Source organism: Mixophyes fleayi, chromosome 4 (genome assembly GCF_038048845.1).
Source record: "Mixophyes fleayi isolate aMixFle1 chromosome 4, aMixFle1.hap1, whole genome shotgun sequence".
NCBI classification, from domain to species: Eukaryota; Metazoa; Chordata; class Amphibia; order Anura; family Limnodynastidae; genus Mixophyes; species Mixophyes fleayi.
This window is the reverse complement of record NC_134405.1, coordinates 124951270-124975585: the sequence shown is the minus strand read 5'-3', so window position 1 is coordinate 124975585 and position 24316 is coordinate 124951270. Positions and strand designations below refer to the sequence as shown.

General features: G+C 39.6%; 2 protein-coding genes across 2 annotated transcripts in view; one reads left to right on the top strand and one right to left on the bottom strand.

Moving 5' to 3' along the window:
* LOC142151978 (dual oxidase maturation factor 1-like) overlaps positions 1-18179 on the bottom strand; it is a 56301-nt gene extending 38122 nt beyond the window's left edge. Inside the window, exon 1 of the mRNA XM_075208135.1 lies at positions 18023-18179. The gene's annotated coding sequence lies outside the window, so the exon portion shown is untranslated. The remainder of the gene's footprint in view (positions 1-18022) is intronic.
* The window catches only part of LOC142151976 (dual oxidase 1-like), a 114029-nt gene continuing 107841 nt past the window's right edge, over positions 18129-24316 (top strand). The window contains exon 1 of the mRNA XM_075208132.1: positions 18129-18389. The gene's annotated coding sequence lies outside the window, so the exon portion shown is untranslated. The remainder of the gene's footprint in view (positions 18390-24316) is intronic.

Sequence of the window (24316 nt, the reverse complement as noted above, 5' to 3'; positions counted from 1 at the left end):
GGACCCATGTATATGAATATGGAATGTATATAAATATTATTTAAATGTTCTATTAGTGAAGTTCAAAATATATGTAAAACAGACAGTTCAGATAGGCCAATAGTTGCCATTCCCAAGTATGGATAATACCAACATTGATGCAGATTTGGTTGCCCAAAACCTGTCTTGACAGTACAATTGAAAGTCCACATTCTGAGAAATTAAGAGGACAGATTTTGGCCCTGGCAAAAAATAGATGTAGAGATGGAGATATGATGGCTGACATTTACACTAAGTGACGGAGTTAGAGAACCTTAAAGACTGATTAATTATTTTTGGAACTGAATGGGAGAAAGCAAATGCAATGATGGCAAAATGACAAGATCCTACATTAAGACAACTCGTTGCAGTTTTGGCCAAAATTGATGACATTCAGGACAGTTGTAAGGGCTCATTAAAAAATAGACTGGAAATGACTGTAAATCATATTGGTATGCGTAGAAGCTGTTTGTCACCACTTGAGATTTACAGTTTGAGTTTGCTTGAAGTACTGACATGGACTGCATGGTGGGGAAAGTTTAATGTATTTTGACCATCTGAGGACATCCACATGCCCGCATACACCGACACCTAGCCATGGAGGTTACAGCCCTGTTCAACCAATGCATATCATTTCAACAAGTTTGATCCCTTTTTAAAGTTGTTATGTGGTTCTTTATGTAGAATTTCACCCCTGACCACTTCTGATCTCTCAGTATTGATGGTTTAGCCATGAGGCATGCGACACAATCATGCTTGCCGGGGACCCAGCATGTTTGGATAGATTTGATCATGTGTTTCTCCACAGCTTGGATCTCCCCTCTATCCCAGATTTTCTCCGCACTTTTTTACAACCTGAACGGAAGTACAACGGTCTATTAGAATTCTGTGAAATACAGAGAAGGCAAAGTGCTTTTGCCTAATGAAACTGTCTGCTACACCGATCTGTGGAGGCCTTGGCTGGACACTTTTCTGGTGTGTCCGAGTCCCGACACTAGCTCTTTTCTGACGTGGAAGTGTCGACCAAATGCTTGACCACTTGTCCCTCTGTCACAGGGGATTGCTCATCATCTGACCTGTCGCTCTGTAGCTGAATCGGTTCTGAAAAGAAACAATTATGTAAATGACCGAGATAAAAGTCAAAAGCATACATCAGACGCAAGATTTCAAACTTACTGTCTGGATTAATGTGCATCTCATCCAAATTTTTGCCTTTCATTTCAGCCAGTCTGCCACTCTTGAGAGCCATTGATAGTTTGCTTAACTTGGCGAGTTGGAGGGTACCGTCTTGGAGGCGGTAATACTGCTGGTTAAACCCTGATGTTGTGCCCAATGAAGTCCACCAACTGATCTAGTTCTGTGTCATTTAGGTTGAGGACCTCTGAGAGAGTGGCAATGTTGCTTTTGAAGCTTCAAGGAAGTAACAGTGTGTGGGGATGTTTGGCCCCACATTCTCAGGCAAACAGTTGAATGCAATCGGAGCCTCTGAAGTACAACAAGGCAGCTGGTCTGGCAAACATGTAGACATTTTGGTTATCCACCCCACATTCTTCACACTTCTCTGTAAAAACTTCCATTGCTCCTTGCATAGATGGTGTCAGCAGGATGGGGACTTTTCTCCATGGTTTTCCCTAGATTTCAATGCACGTGAAGTACTGGTAGAGCTTCCTCTCAACCTCGGAAAGCGCTAGGGCCATATCTTAGTGGAGATACGAAGTATTTCTTGAGGAGAAGGTATTCAGCAACATCTTGGAAACTTCCTCTTCCTTTCTTTGATTGCACAAGATCACCTGTGCCATGGTGACTTTTGCAAGGAGTGCCCAATAGTTAAACGTAGGCTCAGTGGACAGACCACATTGGTAGGCTTGCTGCTTCTCATCAAGGTACAAGTGCATCTTTTTCACATCTTCCATGAAAGGTAAGAGCTGAGGCATGTTCCATGACTCCTTAAGCGTTTTCAAGGGTGCAGATGACATCAACTTGTTCCGTCTTGCAGCCCTCCATCATGGCTCGGCACGCCACAAAGCTCGCTATCTTTTGCAGGCCATGTCCAACTTTGAGTGCCAATGAGGGTGTCTTAAATGTACCTGTCTCCTCATTATAGTCAGCTACCAGCTTCACAGTGTCTACCACCTACAGAAAGTTCGATGGGGTGGTAAAGTTTTCCATCTTCTCTAAAGGGGCAGTTCTTCTGGTCTGTAGCAATAGCCTGCCCATTTCCTAAGCTTCTAACAAATGTACCCGTGCCTACATCTGATCTGACCCGGTTGATCAGATGCTGTCCAATCTGCATGAATCATTGGTCATTATTGACTGCGAGTAAGACTTCATCTAAGGTCATGTCACTCAAGAGCTTTCAAAAGCCACCTATGATGTCGGCGGAACAGTCTGAGCAAAGGCGCAGAATGACTGGACTCTGTTTATGCTAGTTGTGGGCTTGTTGCTCCTTTGGTTTAGCTTGGATCCTTTTATGTGTCACCACTGGTATTTTCTTGCAAACAAGTCTTCAGGCTGCACAGTGTATGAAGCCTTCGGCATCCATCTCTTTGCCTGGAAGTTTGCACGGGACTAGAACGCCATGTCCTATCCTCATTGCGTCAGCATTGTGAGCAAAGTTGCCCCTATTGCGATGATGTGCCAATTACATGCACCTTTCTTTCCAGAGCTTGGGGAACTTCATGGCCCAGGCTACTTCATTCTCATTGCAGTGAACATGCTTAATATGCCGGTCTATTTTTGAGAAGGCCTTCTCACAGTACAGGCAGTACTATTTTTTGTTATACGAATTGGAGCCATCACTGTTTCTGGATAGCGTTTGGACAGACACCGCACCATTTTTCCAATCCCCTGTATTTAAAACGTTGGCTGCCAGCAGGAAGAGAATGGTCATGCATAGAACACATCTCTGCACTTTGCTCCATTGTCGAGCAATGGGGCATCACTGCTGGTCTGAATCACTCTCCTCCAAAGTGTCAGGGGCATACTCATCTCCACTGCTCTCTGGGCTATAATCAGAGCCTACGGTGGGCTCTGTCATGCTTCACTGTCCCCACTTTACTTTCAGCAGCAGAGGGATGCGACCGAAACTTTATTGCCGTAGAGTATAAAAAGCACAAGAACGCTGCACGTGCCTGCTTACATATGACCTCTAGTGGTGGAGTGTACACACTCACACTCTCCCCTTCACATTGGAGACACTCACACTTTTGGTCCGACAAAAGTGACTCATGGGGACATGCCATATTTTTAGCATATTAGCAAGGTCTCCTGCATTGATTAGCCTTGGTAACCTTTGTGGGGACCTCAATTTTTGTCCCCACTACGACTAGGATCCCCACAGTGTTGATGTGTAAACAGGTCAACTTTCCCACAAGTATAAGAATGTGAGTACACACACACTTACACACATACACACGCACAGACATACACACACACACACACACTTACAAATAAAAAAATAAAACCAATAACTAAACATTAAAATCTTTTTCCAGGGAAGCATGAAAGTCAGACTAAAATATACCCAATCAGTCAATTTACTGTAGGTTTTCCCCTGTAACCTCAGCCCTCTAGCAGCCCCAGGCTTTTACACAACACATTTCTTCTCACAGGACCTTGTTTGGCCAAAAATAACTTAACCCTTCTGCCGGCTGTAATTTAGAAGGTTGACCAAATGTAAACTATCCCATCTCCAATGGCGACACATACACACCATGGATAAGCAACTTTGCTTTTCTACAGGCCTCCCACGAAACAGAGGCTTGGACACAGAAGATGCAGAAAACAAAAGGCTAATTCTAAACATAGTATGACTAGTCAGTCTATATCCTTACTGAAATCCCCTAAATGATGTACCGAATTAATATACTAGCCTGCCATGGGTGAGCTATCATTATGCAAAGCCGCAAATATTGAAAACATTACAAAAAATAGAATCTGTAGCTGCTCCCTAACTTGAATATATTCAGCACAATCAGCACAATGATACTTTAGGAACATTGACATTCAAGCTAATTATTTTGTCTACAATTGTTTACTGACAACCACGGAGAACCCATAGCCAGTACCTGATGTATCTAGGAAGAGTTACAGAAAGTTAAGAAAGTAATGTACAATGACCCACGACTATAATTGCCTTTTCATTTGCAGAAAAATACTCACAGCAGTCCATGTCCCTTGAAACTTTTTGTTATTCAGCATGTACATGGAGCTTTCATGTGAGGTCAAACACCACCACTTTTCCTGGTTCTCTGCTTACTGGACTCACTAGCAATACTGTTCGTTAATTAATGTTCACATTGGCTATACTTGCAACATTGTAACATTGCAATAAGTCATTTTGAAATCATAGCCTGTGTCGTTGAACAATATGCTGTAAACAGAAGGTATTGTTATGAAATACATGATTTTTTACAATTTTATTGCATTAATCTGGAGTATTTTATGAATGAAGGTTTGGCTGTGTATATTGAAATTAGAGATGGTCACTGACCCCCGTGTTTTGGTTTTGGATTCGGTTTTGGATCTGGATTACCGTCGTGTTTTGGTTTTGGTTTTGGTTTTGCAAAACCGCCATTGCGTGTTTTGGTTTTGGTTTTGGTTTTGTTTGGTTTTGTTTTGCAATTTGTTATAAAAATTACATTTATTGGTGCTAAAATAACATAATTTAGGTATTATTTTGTAGCTACATTATTATTAACCTCAGTAACACTAATTTCCAGTCATTTTTTATTCAATTTTGAACACCTCCTATGTCACAATATGATTTTCATACACTTGAAAAGAAAAATTGCTGCAGTTCTTGCCAGTGATAACAAAAAGGCCATTGTCATGCCTGGGCATAAGACCAAAAATCCACCTCTTAAGTGTGGAATTATTTTTACACGAATCCTGGCAAGAGTTGTCTATCCATTTGTAACATTTTGAAAGCCACACTCAGTAGAGGTAGGGACCTTAACCATCTGGGATCCTCATCCATGTTTCGTCATTTTTCAGCGAGTTATTGGCAAACTGTTGGGAAAATCAGAAACTTTGGTTAAAAAAAAATTAACAACAAGCATTCCAGCATAATCTACCTCCCTTCTCTCATCTACATCCCAGCACCTGCAATCTTCCCCCCCAACAATTGGCAAGTAAACAATCCTCTGCAAGAGGAAGCAAGAATGAAACCTGTCACCCAGTCGCAAAGCGGATCACAGACGCCCTGGGTACTATGCTAGCGTTAGATCTGTGTCCAATGTCCACTATTAATACAGTTGGTTTAAGACATTTAATTGAGGTGTTATGTCCCTGTTAGCAAATGTCATCACTATACCATTTTACTAGAAAAGCTTATTCTCTCCTGTACCGGAAAGTTCCTAAAAATGTCATTATTGGGTGACAAAATGGTATTCTACCCACTGTACACTTAACCACAGATATGTGTACAAGCGGAACTGGGCAAACAAAAGATTATATGACTGTGAAAGCCCACTGGGTTGGTCTTTCGCCTTCCCCAGCATGGACAGCAGCAGCATGTACCCAGGTGCATCACATTTTTGAGAAGTAGGCTACTCTGTGTATCAGCAGCTTCACTAAGAGGCATACAGCTGACAAACTGTTCCAAAAACTAAGGGATGTCATTGAAAGATGGCTAATCCTGCTTGGAGTCTCCTGAGGATATGTCATTTCTGATTACGACCCCAATATTGGTCCAGCATTACAGCGGGGCTGAATTCCATCACATTTCCTGTTTTGCACACACTATCAACTTGGTGTTACAGAACTTTTGAAAAATGACATGCAGGAGATGCTGTTTGTGTCCATAAACATTTAGGGTCAATTTGTGGTTTCTGCAACAGCATGTAGGAGAATACAGCAGCTGCAAGAAGACTAGCATTTGAGGGGAATATACTTTAGTCCAGCGAAGTAGTTACCTGTGAAGAAAGTGCAGACACAGTTAGCTTGAGTCAAGTGATTGCCTTAATAATAGATTTTGAAAAGGTGCTACATAAAATTATAGTGTGCAATAAAACAAAGTAAATGTGCTAACTATATTTTAATTGTAGATGAAATACTTAATTTTCTTTGCAAGGATCCCAGACTTATCAACATCTTGTTGGGACGTCTTCTCCTTCAGTTTCTCTGGCAACTGCTTGTAATAAAAGAAATTGCTTTACCAAGACACCCAGTGGTGATGCAGATGAGTCCGCTAAACATTTTGATATTTGCTGTGCTGTAAAAGAATTGCCCAAAAACCGTGACAGCTCTGCCCTAAAATCAACTAGTCATTCCCTTTGGAAGGCCATTATCAGCAATTACATCATACTACACAGACTTCTATGATATTGGGATATTGGGATGAATTAGTATTGTTGGAGGAAGATTATCACTAAACCCTGCCACCTCTCCAGTTTCGCAATGAGCTATGGTACAATAAAATGTAACTGCAGATTTAGACCAAGACTGTCAGCCCTATTATTTCTATTTCAGCAATTACAATTAGCAATGGAGCAATGGAGCTCTTCTCTTTGGGTGTTACCTATATAACGCAGCACAATTTGCCTGCAAATTCTACAGACAAGCCTGCTTGTCTTCCTCTCCATCAATGACTCTTAGCAATTGAGCACTCGTCTTTGGGTGTATATTACACCCAAACATTATTAGTGAAAATTATGAAAAATACAGTTTAATCCCTGATAGGCCCTCCACCATCCTTTGCATGTTAATAGTAGGATTGGTTGGAATTATGGTCAAGGTCACACATTTTTTTGACAAATCCTTCAAACCAGCCCAGATGTCAAACTGTTGTGGTCTGCCCCCTGCGTCATCCCTGCTTGTGTTTGGAAAGTGCATATTGGTGCCAGAACCTCACATGCCAGAACTGCTCCCACTGGTGCCACACTGCTGCAGGACTTACACAATCAACCGCATCCTCATCGTCGGATACCCAAATCTCCCCCACATCCTCTTCTAAAGACAAAGTGTCATCCTCACTTGGTGTATCACCGGCTACACTCGGGCTGTTCAGGCACACATCAGCAGAACTGCTGAAAGGGCCCTTCTTTATGGGTAGACTAACAGAATGGTCACGATTAGACATCCCACTGTTGGATGGACTCTCCACAGGGATTGTTGTCATTTGTGAATCAGAGCAAATATTCTCCTGTAATGCCTCACTGTTATCTTGCAGCTCGGCTTTGACGCGTAACAGTAGTTGTGCACCAATTGTAGGCTGGGTAACTTTTTGGGATCTGCCACTAATAGCCAAAGGTGAAGGCCTCATTCTCTCTTTGCCACTGCGTGTGTAGAATGGCATGCTTGCAATTTTTTTTTTATCGTCACTTAACTTTTGCTCAGTTACACTTCTTTTTCGCTTCAATACAGTAAAATTTTTTTGGGTTTTTGTTTTTTGCACTAATTTGAAAATACTCTGTTGTTTGACATCGCCTTGGCCAGATGACGTACTGGGAACACTAACATCAGGACTGGTGACAGAACCTGGTTGCTCATTTAGATCATATGTGGACTGCTTTGAATCCATTCTGAGCGCAAACCACTGGGGAGTGCTAAAAATTATTTAGTAGATTCTGCTGACAGTTATGACTTTTGACAGCCAGAAATATTAATGCACAATTAGGGAGGACACCCCAAAAACACTGAGGAGTGCTAAAAATTATTGAGTAGATACTGCTGACAGATATGACTTTTGACAGCCAGAAATATTAATGCACAATTAGGGAGGACACCCCAAAAACACTGAGGTGTGCTACAAATTATTTAGTAGATACTGCTGACAGATATGACTTTTGACAGCCAGAAATATTAATGCACAATTAGGGAGGACACCCCAAAAACACTGAGGAGTGCTAAAAATTATTGAGTAGATACTGCTGACAGATATGACTTTTGACAGCCAGAAATATTAATGCACAATTAGGGAGGACACCCCAAAAACACTGAGGTGTGCTACAAATTATTTAGTAGATACTGCTGACAGATATGACTTTTGACAGCCAGAAATATTAATGCACAATTAGGGAGGACACCCCAAAAACACTGAGGAGTGCTAAAAATTATTGAGTAGATACTGCTGACAGATATGACTTTTGACAGCCAGAAATATTAATGCACAATTAGGGAGGACACCCCAAAAACACTGAGGAGTGCTAAAAATTATTGAGTAGATACTGCTGACAGATATGACTTTTGACAGCCAGAAATATTAATGCACAATTAGGGAGGACACCCCAAAAACACTGAGGTGTGCTACAAATTATTTAGTAGATACTGCTGACAGATATGACTTTTGACAGCCAGAAATATTAATGCACAATTAGGGAGGACACCCCAAAAACACTGAGGAGTGCTAAAAATTATTGAGTAGATACTGCTGACAGATATGACTTTTGACAGCCAGAAATATTAATGCACAATTAGGGAGGACACCCCAAAAACACTGAGGAGTGCTAAAAATTATTGAGTAGATACTGCTGACAGATATGACTTTTGACAGCCAGAAATATTAATGCACAATTAGGGAGGACACCCCAAAAACACTGAGGTGTGCTAAAAATTATTGAGTAGATACTGCTGACAGATATGACTTTTGACAGCCAGAAATATTAATGCACAATTAGGGAGGACACCCCAAAAACACTGAGGTGTGCTACAAATTATTTAGTAGATACTGCTGACAGATATGACTTTTGACAGCCAGAAATATTAATGCACAATTAGGGAGGACACCCCAAAAACACTGAGGAGTGCTAAAAATTATTGAGTAGATACTGCTGACAGATATGACTTTTGACAGCCAGAAATATTAATGCACAATTAGGGAGGACACCCCAAAAACACTGAGGAGTGCTAAAAATTATTGAGTAGATACTGCTGACAGATATGACTTTTGACAGCCAGAAATATTAATGCACAATTAGGGAGAACACCCCAAAAACACTGAGGAGTGCTAAAAATTATTGAGTAGATACTGCTGACAGATATGACTTTTGACAGCCAGAAATATTAATGCACAATTAGGGAGGACACCCCAAAAACACTGAGGTGTGCTACAAATTATTTAGTAGATACTGCTGACAGATATGACTTTTGACAGCCAGAAATATTAATGCACAATTAGGGAGGACACCCCAAAAACACTGAGGTGTGCTACAAATTATTGAGTAGATACTGCTGACAGATATGACTTTTGACAGCCAGAAATATTAATGCACAATTAGGGAGGACACCCCAAAAACACTGAGGTGTGCTACAAATTATTGAGTAGATACTGCTGACAGATATGACTTTTGACAGCCAGAAATATTAATGCACAATTAGGGAGGACACCCCAAAAACACTGAGGTGTGCTACAAATTATTTAGTAGATACTGCTGACAGATATGACTTTTGACAGCCAGAAATATTAATGCACAATTATGGGGGACACCCCAAAAGCGCTGGGGAGTGCCAAATATGAAGAAAAAATAATAAACCTCTATCCTCCTCTCTGCACTAGCGATTTTGGTTAGAGCAATTGCAAGAACAATATGGTATTCTCTGTCCCTGCTCTAATTAGCCTATGACTACACCCTGCTCTCTCCCTCTGTCAAATGGCGATGGATTGCTGTGGAGGCGTGTATTTATAAAGTTGAAGTATCGCGAGAACCGAGTCCCGAGATCCGACGACGTCACAATGACGTTCGGCCTCGATTTGGATTCGGAATGGGCGGGAGAGTACCGAGCTGCTCAGCTCGGTACTCGGATACCCAAAGTTCGGGTGGGTTCGGTTCTCGGAGAACCGGACCCGCCCATCTCTAATTGAAATATAAGTAAATTAATCAATTATAATCAAGGTTTTATGAACAAATACCAACAATGATAACTAATGTAAAATAAATATAAAAACTAGCTTAGGAATGTGAGCTGTATACCACGCAGACACTCCAAAAGTGTTTCAAATGTTGCTATTATAATGCTGGAAATTTAAGTTTATTGTATTTTATTTTCAACTGATAAGACAGATTATACAACTCTATAAAAAACACCATATGCATGCTCATAAAAGCAGAGCAGGATCAGCATAGAGGGTTGATTGGCATCGCCCAGCCCCACTCAGCTCTGGACCCCATAGCCGTGGCACCTTATGAGAGCTATAGCTCTTCCCCTGCTAGGAAGTTAACCTATGTTGCCTGGACTCCTTCAAGACCCCTTCACTTTAGGTCTGTAGCAGCCCTGTGAGAACATTTGGAATTAATTTGTGCATGACAAACGACTTTCTTATTTTGTTTCCCTCTACCTTCATCTGTTTAGGCACCACACCAGAATTAGTTATTCTTATGTGTTTAATTTGGCTCATGTATGTGGGTGGAACTCTATCTCAATGGGGCCTACTTGCTCTATTGTAATGCTCATATATAATCGCGTATGATGGGTGCTTCAAGGTAGTCTGTCATCTGTCTAAGCTTATTTTTCAAATTAACTAATATTATTGAACATACATTTTAAACCTAGATTTCTTAGCCATTTTTATTGTATTACATATCATAGAAACTATAACATCCACCCAAACCCAGGCAGGCCTGGATTTATATACCCCCACTACAGGGGCGCACGCAGGATTTTTAGGGGGGGTTACCCCCCACCCAAAAAAAAAAAAGCTGAGACACTGAGATGAAAGTTAGACTGGCCGAGTAAACACAGTTTCCGCATCTGTGACCACAGTGCCACACAAGCCTTTTTATGTACCAAACCAACAATGAGGCCTTTCAGTTTGCAGGGAAAATGTGGCAGAGAGCTGCTGCGCATGCAAAGTGCAAAGTGCCCCACATAGCGGCACTGTACTATACAGCAGCCGCGGCGCTGTCAAAGAAGCGTCCGCGGCGGTGCTGTATACAATACAGTACCTCCGCGGATGCTTCTTCGACAGCGCCGCGGCTGCTATATAGTACAGTGCCGCTATGTGGGGCACTTCGTTAGCGGAGGTGAGGGGTTTCTGGAGACCCAGAAACCCCCCCTGCGTGCACCCCTGCACTACTTTTTCATGCTTCACCACCCATTGTGTCTGCAGAGCTGCATCACCCCAAACCACAGAATATAGCTGCCATATAAATTAATTAAATGAAAATAGTTCAGCCATAATTCAATCCTTGATTAAATGTTTAATATATGAAAAAATACTTTATTAATGTACACACTCCTCTATGATCAGCTCATGGTTAAATTTGTACACTATTTCTCCTTTCTACTGATCCAGGTCTGAGCATAGGCTATACATTACAGTATCACAGTACAGCTAAGCAAGTTTACTGGCTCCCCTTTTGCTTCTATTAGCTGGAGGACAGATATTAATTTATATGCTTCATCTAAAGTGGCAGGGTTACTTTCATGGTGTCATAGCAGTCAGCAGGACCACCATCCTAATACACCTCCTGTTTCCACCTTTCTCCAATATAAGCTTCAGCTTCCATATTAATTACAAAATAAGGTGGTAAATAGTGTTCCTATGAAGTTTAGTATTAACACTGTTAAAAATATTCAATATATCCCCATTTGTTAAATTTCACTCTCTTCTCCCTCATATTTATTGCTTATATTTTTGTGTTTCTTTCTTTATATTTTCAAATAAAGTCTCTGTGTATTACACATCATCTACAACAGAATTTGGATTTCACCTCTCTAAGACCCACTTTTCCCCTGCTAACTGCCTCATTGTTGGTTTGGTACAAAAAAAGGCTTGTGTGGCACTGTGGTCACAGATGCGGAAACTGTGTTTACTCGGCCAGTGTGACTTTCATCTCAGTGTCTTTAGCATGTGCAGCTGGTGGAGACATGTGGGAGACATGATAATAGGAGCTGTCCCTTCTTCTGTACATTTTGTAATGTACAACATAAACAGGATCCAAAGTGGTTTTCTGCATAACCATTTTGTATTTTATGCTCTACATTCACAAAATATATCTGTGTCATTACCTTTGTGCTAAACAGAATTATTCTAGTTTGGTGACATTTGGTGTTAGCATTAGAGTGAGTAACACTGGCCCCCTTATATCCTCTGTCTACAATATTCTACAGAAATGATTTTTTTTTTATAAATCTGCATAGATGCTTAATTGATTTCTGCTGTAGTGCCAACAGTTTGGATAATGTGATGCTGGGCCTCAATATACCCTTGTTTACAATGCTCTAAAGAGCACAAAAATATTATGTAAATATGTATATATTTAAGTGATATTTGAGTGCTGTAAGTACAGAGAGTCTGGATAATGTGATGCTGGGCCTCAATGTACCCTTGTTTACAACATACTTGCCAACTCTCCCGGAATGTCCGGGAGACTCCCGAAATTCGGGTCTCACGGACTCCCGGGAGACCAGGCAAGTCTCCCACATCCCGCAACTGCCTCCCCGAAATGACGCGATTCGCTGTGAATCGCGTCATTTTGGCCCCGCCCCCCTCGATAAAACTGCATTATCGGCGCGTGGGGCAAGGCCAAAATGACGCGTTTGGCCGCAGCATAACAAAAACTGGGTCTATATATTAGAGATGAGTGGCTCAGATTCGGGAAAATCTGACTGATCCGAGATTTTGGGTTCCGAGTAAAATCAAGTCATTTATTTCACGCCCCAATTTCAGATCTCAAAATGAGGCAAAATGTAATTTTAGGAAACATATTGATGCCAAACTTGTGGGGGGTTTGATTCCTCATCATCATCTCCATTTATTTTTATAGTGCCACTGATTCCGCAGCGCTGTACAGAGAAGTTATTCACATCAGTCCCTGCCCCATTAGAGCTTACAGTCTAAATTCCCTAACATACACACAGACAGAGAGAGAGAGAGAGAGAGAGTGAATTTTGATAGCAGCCAATTAACCTACTAGTATGTTTTTGGAGTGTGGGAGGAAACCAGAGTGCCTGGAGGAAACACACGCAAACACAGGCAGAACATACAAACTCCACACAGATAAGGCCATGGTCAGGAATTGAACTCATGACCCAAGTGCTGTGAGGCAGAAGTGCTAACCACTTAGCCACCGTGCTGCCCCAATTGATTCAATATCTTTTATATATAGCCCTCCATCGTTTGTCTCATATGCCATTTTGGAACAAGCAGCATATAGCGAGGAAATAGTTCTGCACTGAAAATAGTGTTCAGGGTAAAAGAGGGACATAGAAAACAATAGATTATTAAAAATTGTGATTATTGTAAAGCAGTTCAGTAGAGATCAGTCAGCTACAATAGTTTACTGATCAATTGGTTTTAATTTCAATCTTTCAGAGAGTTTAGACGGAGTAGTGACTACTGGTTGTTCTTAATGCATATATACTAGTACTAATATATAGACTTAGTTAGATATTATTCTGAACTAAGTAGTATATTTAGTCAAAAAAGTGTGTTTTTGCTGTATGACTATTAGCAGCAGAATCCAAACAACAAATAGATTTATTTCTTTTAAAATTTAAAGTTTTTCTACTGAAAGTAATCTTGTGTGAGGCAGTGATATTTGAATTAATTTTGTCAAAAATGGGTGTTTGCTTTTAACTATTTTGCAACACTTGTCAAGTTTTAAAGGGTCATTCATCGCCATCTATATTAAGAAAGGGTGTTTGCGTGTGAGTGTCAGTGCAGCTGCACATCCCAGAAACACGATATATATTCTAATATTCTCTATTTTGAAATTTTTAAAGGGTCATTCAGTGACATCTACATTAAACAATGGTGTTTACATGTGAAAGTCAATGCAGCTGTACACTCCAAAAAAAAGTTATGCATTCTAAATTTTTTCTATTTTTCAGCACTTGTCAATTTTTAAAGGGTCGCTCATTGACATCTATACTGCAAAAGGGTGTTTCTGTGTGAGTGTCAACATAGCTGCACACCACAAATAAATGCTATATAATCTAATCCGTCTATTTTTCAATAGTTCACATTTTTTAATAGTCATTCAGTGACATCTATATTGACAAAGGGTGTTTGTGTGTTAGGGCTTTTTCTGGACATCTTCAACATTCAGCGACCGCATGAAGAACATTGCAGCGACTGCAAAAGAAATGTCATCTGCCATGCCACTAACTGAAGCAAGCCCATTAGATAAATTAAAAAACAAAAGAGTTAATGTAAGGTGTAAGAGATAAAAATGGTGAAATGCTGCGCACACACTAAATTTGGAATGTTAGCATGCATCATGGAGAGTGAGGAAGCAGTAACAATCAGATGTCATTAGATGGACAGAGGCATCAGTAGATATATAGATAACGTGCTAGGTAATCTGCTGTCGCTATATAAATAAATGATGATGATAGACAAAAGTGCCCTGCAATCATAGCAAAAACTTTAAAGCCTGGTACTATGCATTTCTCAATGGGCAGAGCATTTATTGCCAAGAGTGGAGCTATGAGTAAGGTAGATCTGTGCCATAATACTGCCCTTCTACATCAAACAAGGGAACTTTTATATATTTATGGGGAGGGCTGAAGAATCAGTCCCCCAGGTGAAGCTTTGTCCAACCCTGGGGTAAAGGGGACTGACCGAGACTTGCAGGGAAGGTGGTCCCCAGGACCCATGTATATGAATATGGAATGTATATAAATATTATTTAAATGTTCTATTAGTGAAGTTCAAAATATATGTAAAACAGACAGTTCAGATAGGCCAATAGTTGCCATTCCCAAGTATGGATAATACCAACATTGATGCAGATTTGGTTGCCCAAAACCTGTCTTGACAGTACAATTGAAAGTCCACATTCTGAGAAATTAAGAGGACAGATTTTGGCCCTGGCAAAAAATAGATGTAGAGATGGAGATATGATGGCTGACATTTACACTAAGTGACGGAGTTAGAGAACCTTAAAGACTGATTAATTATTTTTGGAACTGAATGGGAGAAAGCAAATGCAATGATGGCAAAATGACAAGATCCTACATTAAGACAACTCGTTGCAGTTTTGGCCAAAATTGATGACATTCAGGACAGTTGTAAGGGCTCATTAAAAAATAGACTGGAAATGACTGTAAAGGAATGTTAATGCTATACACAGTAATATAGGAGCAAAAACAGCTCAAAATGACATTATTTTACATATTTTTCTGAACTTTTAATTAAATGATCCAACACCAAAACTTTTCTTTTTTTGTCAAAACTAGTTACAAAACCAAAACACGGGTGTCAGCGCACATCTCACTTTATGTTCTCTTCGTCTTCAGGGCTCAACAGACTACAAAATACTCAGGATTAGAATATGCTAAAAATATTAGAAGGCCAAGAGTTAATATATGTAGTGCATGACCAGAAGTATAATTAGAACAAACCTGAATCGCTTATACCTAAAATCAATACTTTTACTAATAATTCATAAAAAGTTATTGTTAGTAGTCAATTATTATTATTATTATTATTATCCTTTATTTGTTAGGCGCCACAAGGCTTCCGCAGCGCCGTACACAGTACAAACAGTAGACTATACAGGGTAAAACAGTACAGAACAATAAACAAAAAGTACCAATACTTCAGAAACTCCAGGCAGGCTGATGCAAAAAACACGGAGCAGAAGAACAGGTGAGGAGACCGGAGGGAAGAGGGCCCTGCTCATGCGAGCTTACATCCTAAGGGAGGGTTAAACAGACCAGGCACAAGAGGAGCCAGTTGAGGCAATGGGAGAGAGGGGAGAAAGAGCGGAGGAGATGGGGGTTAAGTGGATGGTTGGTAGGCTTTGAGAAAGAGGTGAGTTTTGAGTGCACGTTTGAAGGAGCACAGAGTAGGAGAGGGGCGGATGGATCGAGTGAGGTCATTCCAGTGAAGGGGGGCTGCACAGGAAAAGTCCTGGATTCTGGAATGGGAAGAGGTGATCAGAGTGGAGGAGAGGCGGCGGTCATTGGCCGAGCGCAGGGAGTGGGCGGGAGTGTCAATGGAGAGGAGGTTAGAGATATAAGGGGCAGTAGAGTGGGAGAGAGCCTTGTAAGTGGTGGTGAGGAGTTTGAAAAGAATTCTGTCAATATTTATAACAGAGACCAGCAAAATAATTAAAATATATTAGTGAAATAAAATATGCTGTCAGGCATTATACACTTTAATTATAATTATATCTTCCTTTATATATTTAGAACAGAAATAATTTAGCATCACTAAAGCTAAAGACCTTTAATTTTGTTGTGGATTGTTTGACACAGCGGGCAATGACCTTAAGTAGGCAAAAAAAGGTGACCTCAATAAAAAATTACTTTAATAAAAGATCTTCTTATACCCCTATCTATAGGTGGTTAATGCCAGTCATACTTATTACAATGAAATTAAAAGCACTGTACGTTACTGCCGCAGTGATTAAAAAAAAAGCAAACAGTACCTAGGGAACTTGGCAGTCTTTAAATCTTAGGTCATGTGATGTATCTGTGCATTCTGATTTGTTTTTTGTTTTTCAATGCAATATTCACAATCTGATCAGTTCCATATCATAGATATATGGAGAATTTAGGAATTTACAGAATTGATTTGCTCATCATTAATGGCATCCCATGAGTGCTAGGAGGCATGGATAGCATGCAGATAGTTCATTCAGCCTTGTATTCCTGACTAGGTAATTACAAAGCAGAAATCATTATGGGAGTGGGTGCTCTAACATTTTATGGACTGAAAGTTAAGAGTACACCTTAAGAATTCCTCAACACATGACCTGCTTTCCATTTTTGAACTATTAAAATAAGTTCCCTACAATTTACCAGTAAGCTGACTTGCACATCACATATAATCAAGGTAGAGAAATTTTGAAGACTGAATATTCACCTCATTCCACATTTGAGCACAGGATTGTGCAGGCTTCCTTTGCAGACTTTGGTATTAAGTGTTCCAGTGGCATTCCCTACTTATTCCCCAACCACACCACAGAATGAATTGATCCGTTCATCCCTGTTCTATAGATCATACATACCACAAATTGTGTAATTCAGTATTTACAAATACAGTACAGAGTGGCATTCCCTGGGACGGTGAAGCAAAAGCAGAATTTGAAAATTGTATCTTTGGAACTTGGCCTGACACAAAATTCAATTGGCTCTAAAGTCCACTGCAAATTTGCTCATCTCAAAATTAAACACACGTTGTAAAAATCATCTGACATACAATGTCTAAGATGTCAGAGATGCTACTATGCCATATGTAATATTCACAAATATTTTTATAAAAATGTCTCAGTTTTTCAAATAACTAATGACCATGGGACTAGACTTTCTAGCTGTAAGTTTATTGTAGGAAACCTAAAGTGGTATAGAAACGTGTATCCCAATTTCATATTTGTACTTGTTCTAAATTGTATTTTAAATAGTGCATAGTTTTGTATTTTCGGTTTACGGTCCCATCAGGTGTAGCACTATTCCATAGTAAAAGAGTGGTCGTTTTGGAGTAAGTTTATGTGGGGTTAAGAATAAAATCCTAAAATGTATATAAAAACAATCTCAATCTTATACACAGTTCTAAGAATAAAGAACATATGCTTAAATCAGGGCAGATCCTGATATTAATGAGAAATACAATTGTAGCTACAGTGGTGGATTATTGAAATTGTTACATAAAGTAGGTTCATTATAAAACAATGATAACATAACAACAATACACATGGGTTTCCTGTGTTACAATAATGATCCGATTATGGAAACGGTTTAAAAATACAGCACCGCAATGGATGTATTATACTCACATTTGCCAAACCCATTATTCTCCTGAACACAACCTGTTATTTTTCTAATTTGGATGATTAAATAATTGTGCCGCTTTGTTAAAGTAAACTCCACGTATATCTCCAGAAACTGAAAACTGTCCCAGAAGTTGCATGGAGAGCCTAGAGGGAGATTTTCTAGTATTCATTCACTAATGCAGCATCGTAAATAAACAAAACTAGAAAACTCTGCAATAGTTACATTCTTTCATAGAGATGGCAGAGCATTGTTGATAATACAACAGTGGCAAATAATGCCAGAGTAAAAAAAGCAAAAAACTAAATGATGTAGAGAAAAAAAGTCAAAGAAGTTGCCTTACCTTGTTTCTGTTTTGTGTGGTCCAGCAGTTTGAACTATTAAGCTTGTGATGAGTTGTACTGCTTTGTGTCTTTATTAGTGAATGCTGTGTTCACAGACCTCTGCACAATGACATCTTCACATCCTGTCTATGCAGGGAGGTGTAAAGCAGATACCAAAGGCTCAAACTTTGTATGTACATGTCTGGAGCTGTATATTTAAATGAGTATTTCTGCAGCCCTGCCCAACAACATCAACCCAAAGTTTTTATTCTAGGAATTTCTTGTCTCACAGTCATGCACACGGCTTTAAGATACACACACACAATGCTGCAAGCTTGAGGGAGGCAAGAGAGACAAGAAAAAAACCTCAAATATTCTTCAAAGGAGGTCAGTGATCGTATATTTACACCTCTGCAGCTATGCATTCCAAAAAATTGTATGTAAGAAATATTTATTTTGGTATTTTCTGGTGTTTTAACTTTTTTTGTGTGCAAATTATTACTTTTTAGATTTTGTTGAAATTGTATTTGCATGGGATTGGTAGTTATGCACCATAATGTTCTATCTATGTTTGTGTGTATGTCTATCTCTATTACTCACATATGAATAATGATTAGCAACATATCCACCTGCTGGTATCACTATCTGTAAAGTAGGCTACATGCACCCACAACATCCTAGTTCCTGCCATATGCCTTTCACACAAGGGGTTAAAGTCAGGTATTCTTTTAAAGCCTGGTAAACACCCTACAAAACTTTTAGTCCCAAAAAAATATGTAAGTGAATGGACCTGTACATGCAGACTTTATTTTTACAAGCGCTCACCTTTCCTAGCTTGCAGTAGTCATAGGCATTTAAACACTGTACAACATAATGGAGTTCTACAAGAGGTCTTATGAAGTACATACTAGATTATGCAGCAAGGACATTTGAAAACACACGTTGGTTGCTCTAAAGACAAAATAAAAGACTTCGTTTTTCAGCACCTTTATGTATGTGACCTTACTGGAGTACTATCATCAGATTATACACTTTAGTAGTATGTGTGTAAATTAATACACATGTCAATAAATATGAAACTATATTGCAATGTTTTGATTATATGCATTGTTTCTTGTTTCTAAACCTTTATTATATTCAATATTTTATTGAACAATCAATTGAAAATAATTATAGAGTATTGTATTAAAATAAGAGATGCTCACTGACCCCCGTGTTTTTGTTTTTGTATTTGTTTTGGATTTGGATTACCTTTGTGTTTTGGTTTTTGCAAAACCGCCCTTGCGTGTTTTGGTTGTGGTTTTGTTTGGTTTTGTTTTGCTGTTTATTTAAAAATTCAATTTTTTTGGATAAAATAACATCATTTAGGTATTATTTTGTACCTACATTATTATCACCTCACTAACAATAATTTCCAGTCATTTGCATTCAATTTTGACCACTTCATAGGTCACAATATTATTTTCATACACTTTCAAACAAAGATTGCAGCAGTTCTTGCCAGTGATTAGAAAAAGGCCATTGTCATGCCTGGGCATAAGACCAAAAATCCACCTCTTAAGTGTGGAATTATTTTTACACAAATCCTGACAACAGTTGTCTAGCCATTTGTAGCATTTGTAAAGTCACACTCGGTAGAGGTAGGGACCTTAACCATCTAGGATCCTCATGCATGTTACGACATTTGAAGTGAGTTCATGGGAAGCTGTTGGGAAAACCAGAAACTTATGTTAAAAAAATAACAACAAGCAGAAAAGCTATTCCTCACTTCTACCAGAAGGTTCATAAAAATGTAATTATTGGGATACAAAATGCCATTCTACCCACTGTACACTTAACCACAGATATGTGGAAAAGCGGAACTGGGCAAACGAAAGATTATATGACTGTGACAGCCCACTGGGTTGGTGATTTGCCTTCACCAGCAGGAACAGCAGCAGCATGTACCCAAGTATGTAACATTTTTCAGAAGTAGGCTACTCTTTGTATCAGCGCCTTCAGTAAGAGGCATACAGCTGAAAATCTGTTACAAAAAGTAAGGGATGTCATTGCAACATGCCTAATCCTGCTTGTACTCTCCTGAGGATATGTCATTTCTGATAATGACGCCAATACTGTTCAAGCATTACAGCAGGTGGGATTCCATCACATTTCCTGTTTTGCTCACACAATCAACTTAGTTTTACAGAACTTTTAAAAAATGACAATGACATTCAGGAGATGCTGTTTGTGTCCCGAAAAATTTAGGGTCATTTTCTGCAGCAGCATGTAGGAGAATGCAGCAGCTGCAAGAAAACTGGCATTTGAGGGGAATGTACTTTAGTCCAGTGAAGTAGTCACCTGTGAAGAGAGTGCAGACACGGTTAGCTTGAGTCAAGTGATTGCCTTAATTATTATTTTGAGAAGGAGCTACAGAAATTTAAAGGATGAAATAAAAGAAAGTAAATGTGCTAACTATATTTTAATTGTAGATTAACTACTTACTTCACTTTGCCAGGATCCAAGAGCTATCAACATATTGTAATGACCTCTACTCCTTCAGTTTCTCTGGCAACTGATTATCGGAAAAAAAAGTAGCTTTCCCAAGACACCCAGTGGTGATGCAGATGAGTCAGCACAACATTTTGATATTTGCTCTGCTGTAAAAGAATTCGCCAAAAATCGTGACAGCTCTGCCCTAAAATGAACTACTAATTCAATTCGGAAGGCCATTATCGACAATTACATCATAGTACACAGACTTCTATGATGGTGGGATGACTTAGTATTGTTTGAGGAAGATTAGCACTAAACCCTGCCACCTCTCATGTTTCTGAGTGAGCTATGGTACAATAAAATGTAAATGCAGATTTAGACCAAGCCAGGCCAGCCTATAATTTTTATTTCAGCTATTACAATTAGCAATGGAGCAATGGAGCTCTTCTCTTTTGGTGTTCCCGATATAAAGTTGTAGAATTTGCCTGCAAACTCTACAGACAAGCCTGCTTGTCTTCCTCTTCATCAATGACTCTTAGCAATTGAGCACTAGTCTTTGGGTGTATATTCCACACAAATCTTATTAGTGCAAATTAGGAAAAATACAGTTTAATCCCTGCTAGGCCCTCCACCATCCTTTGCATGTTGATAGTAGGATTGGTTGGAGTGATGGGCAAGGTCACACATTTTTTGGTAAAATCTTTCAAACCAGCCCGGATGTCAAACTGTTGTGGTCTGCCACCTGCGTCATCCCTGCTTCTGTTTGGAAAGTGCAATTTGGTGCCAAAACCTCATGTGCCAGAACTGCTGCCACTGGTGCCACACTGCTGCCACTGGTGCAGCACTTACACAATCAACCGCATCCACATCAGCGCCCTCGTCGGCTACACAAATCTCCCCCTCATCCTCTTCTAATTCTAAAGTGTCATCCTCACTTGGTGTATCACCGGCTACACTCGGGCTGTTCAGGCACACATCAGCAGAACTGCTGAAAGGGCCCTTCTTATGGGTACACTATCAGAATGGTCACAATTACATATACCACTTGTTGATGGACTCTCCTCAGGATTTGCTGTCATTTCTGATTCTGAGCATACATTTTCCTATAATGCCTTACTGTTTTCTTGCAGCTCGGCTTTCACACGTAACAGTAGTTGTGCACCACTTTTGGACTCCAAATTACTTGGTCTTGCTTGGTCACGAGTTACCTTACAAGAAGAATCCTCAGTAACATTTTTAGATCTCGCACTAATAGAGAAAGGCGACGGCCTCATTCTTTCCTTGCCGCTGCGTGTTTTTGTTTTTCTCCCTGACTAGCATCAGTACTGGTGCCAGCAGCTGCTTGCTGATCCTGCTCATATGTGGACTGCTGTGAATTCATTTTAATGTGACCCAAAGCAGTTGTAGTGCAAATTGAGAAAGATATAGTGTTGCTAGATAATAATTTCAGCACCAGAAAAATTGTTTTTTCTAAGAGGGGAATATCTGACACCCCAAGCACTTGTAGTGCAAATTCAAAAATATATACCGCTGGTATATATTAATTTCAACACCAGAAAAATTGTTTTTTTTAAAGAGGGGAATATCTGACACCCTAAGCACTTGTAGTGCAAATTCATAAATATATACTGCTGGTATCTAATAATTCCAGCACCAGAAAATAGATTTTTGGAAACAGGGCAATATGTCACACCCCAAATGCCTCATCTATCCTCCTCTTTTCCTGCTGTAATAAGTGCTGTAATAACTGTTCTCTCCCTGCTCTAATGCTGCAACCTAACCCTTCTCTCTCCCTCTGTCAAATGGCGATGGATTGCTATGGAGGCGGATATTTATGCATTTCAAACATCGCGAGAACCGAGCTTCGAGATCCGACGATGTCACGATGAAGTTTTGCCTCGATTTCGATTACGTATAGGCGGGAGAGTACTGAGCCTGCTCGGCTCGTTACTCGGATACCTCAAGTTCGGGCGGGTTCGGTTCTCGGGTAACCGAGCCTGCCTATCTCTAATTAAAACATAATAGGGGAAATAGAAAGTAAGTATGTAGACACAAAAGCATTTTTAAATATAAATTAGCCATTGTTAGACGGAGGGCTGCTATTGAAGCCCATAGACAGGTTTAGAACGGAGCAGACCTGTGCCTGTGTAGCATGGTGGGATTGCAGAGTGGTCCCTATTGTTACACCATTGTATGGGTGGTTGGTCACCAGGTGGACAGCTTTTATGTGCTAATAGCTCAGGACTTCTAACTACATTTCCACTTGATGAAAACATGTGACATGTACAGTAAATGCACCATACTTTCCCAGAGCATTCACAATACTTCACAGCTCCTTTATAGAATATGTGACAAGAAGTGCTACTTACTGATTTACATCGCTGATACCAAGGATATATTTGGTTTAGAAGGATACAATAAATATATGCTATACATCCTGTACTATATAACAATGTTAGACAAGTGTTCTATCTACTTTATAATATTTTCTCTTTGCTTGTGGGGGCGTAATATCATGTTTCACTTGGACCGGTCCTCATGCCCATCCTTCTTGGCTAGTTTCTCCTCTTTTGAATATGTAATTATTAGTATTGGTTGAGACATGCTGTATTTGCTCATCATTTCTCAGAGGTTACTCAGATAGGCATTTCCCAATCTGTTGTCCCCCCTCCCTCCCAATTAGACTCTTGCTGCCATAGCAATGAAAACAATCATACATCTGTACTTCAGAACGTGCAGAGAGAAGCCAGCGCAGTAATTGCAAGTTGCCTCTTTGTGATTTCCATCAGCACATTGGCCATTTTGGCTGCATCTACAAGAGAGGATATGCAGCCAAACACAGAGAAACTACTTTAGATTAAAATAAGGTCTGCCCCTCTTTGATTCCTAACAGCCAGTTGGCATTCATTTACACTGACTGGCACTTGGAGATGGCAGGGTGGCAGCCAGCATTTATACTGGATTTTTACCTTTCATTCACTGATAAAGCGCTAAATCTCCTCGATATGTATAACCATGTAAATTGTTAGTTTAGAAGCTCATTGCTATGGTTATGTCTACGTTTCTCCTTTATGGATTGTGGACAGTGTATGTCACTAACTACAGGCACTAGAATTGATTTTGTTTGAAGTACCTGCTACGGCTTGGAGCTGTTCACATAAAGTAAACATTACAACCACACAGCTTCAAATAGGTTTCAGTGGATGATATCCTGAAAATTATTTTGCTGTGTCTAAATTGCTAAAAAGATTGATATCAATTACTTTTTTTGTGGATAGTTGTAATAAAATCTTTCATTTATGAATTGTAGCTGTATATAACTATGCAAGCTGTAAAGTTTGACATTTTACAATTTCACTGCTGTGGCTTTATACAAGTCTATCATTTATCCCTCTATTGTGGTAATTGCTACAAAAATGTACTACAACATTGATCTAGAATAAGAGAAACTAAAGAAAGAGTGTGAAGTAATTACTGATTAATTGGTGTTAGTGTCAGGTTGCTTCTCCATGTAAGATTTGCTTGTTAGAGAGACCTTTTAAGATAATCACTATTAAGGTATTGAGGGTAAAGAAAATATTACACATCAGTTTTATTCTGAACAGGAATTAATTTATTCATTTTACTTATACCTAGTGCTCTAAACACAGCACACAACCGTTCAGACCTTCAGTTCCCACACTTATGCTACTGATTTAGATTTGAATTAATGAACACAGTGCCTAGAAACCAGCCAGGATGGAAGAGACAGTGCAAGAGGCAGATCACAATGAGAAGTAGTGTCCCAGCTGCATATCATTCAGCCAGGATATAAGAAGCAGCACGAGTCATCGTGAGTA